This window comes from Arachis ipaensis, chromosome B8 (genome assembly GCF_059453495.1).
Source record: "Arachis ipaensis isolate K30076 ecotype BB chromosome B8, ASM5945349v1, whole genome shotgun sequence".
NCBI lineage: Eukaryota > Viridiplantae > Streptophyta > Magnoliopsida > Fabales > Fabaceae > Arachis > Arachis ipaensis.
In genome coordinates, this window is record NC_142443.1 from 58,108,085 (window position 1) to 58,108,792 (window position 708).

The 708-nt window shown below is 44.5% G+C and overlaps 1 non-coding gene across 1 annotated transcript; it reads right to left on the bottom strand.

Annotated features, from left to right (window-relative positions):
• Positions 1 to 202: 202 nt before the first annotated feature.
• On the bottom strand, positions 203 to 306 carry LOC148548225 (small nucleolar RNA R71). The gene has a single exon (XR_015897972.1). It is a non-coding gene; the product is annotated as a small nucleolar RNA R71 (small nucleolar RNA).
• Between the last annotated feature and the right edge of the window lie 402 nt (positions 307 to 708).

Below are 708 nucleotides of genomic sequence, written 5' to 3' on the forward strand. Positions count from 1 at the left end.
TTTGACCACCTTCCTGAGAATATGTGACACAATGAAATCTAATGGTGTTCATCCTGACGCCTATAGATTGCTCTTATTTCCTTTCTCACTCAGAGACAAGGCAGCCAAGTGGCTGGAATCCTTCCCAAGGGAGAGCTTGACAACTTGAGAGGATGTGGTGAACAAATTCTTAACAAGATTCTACCCTCCTCAACGAATCAATAGGCTGAGAGCTGAGGTTCAAACCTTCAGGCAACAGGATGGTGAGACTCTGTATGAAGCATGGGAGAGGTTCAAAGACTTAACAAGGAGGTGTCCACCTGGCATGTTCAACGAATGGGTCCAGCTGCACATTTTCTATGAAGAGCTCTCTTATGAGTCAAAGAAGGCAGTAGACCATTCATCTGGAGGGTCCTTGAACAAGAAGAAGACCATTGAGGAAGCCATAGATGTTATTGAAACAGTAGCAGAAAACGACTACTTCTATGCTTCCGAAAGAGGGAACACAAGAGGAGTGATGGAGCTAAACAATATAGACGCTCTGTTGGCCCAAAACAAGCTCATTACCCAGCAGCTGGCTGACCTCACCAAGAAGATGGAGATGAACCAAGTAGCAGCAATCTCCACTTCATCAACAACACAAGAAGGAGTAAACCAAGAAGCAGAAGGGAGTTAGGAGTAAGCCAACTACATTGGGAATTCACCAAGGAAAAACTATGATCCATACTA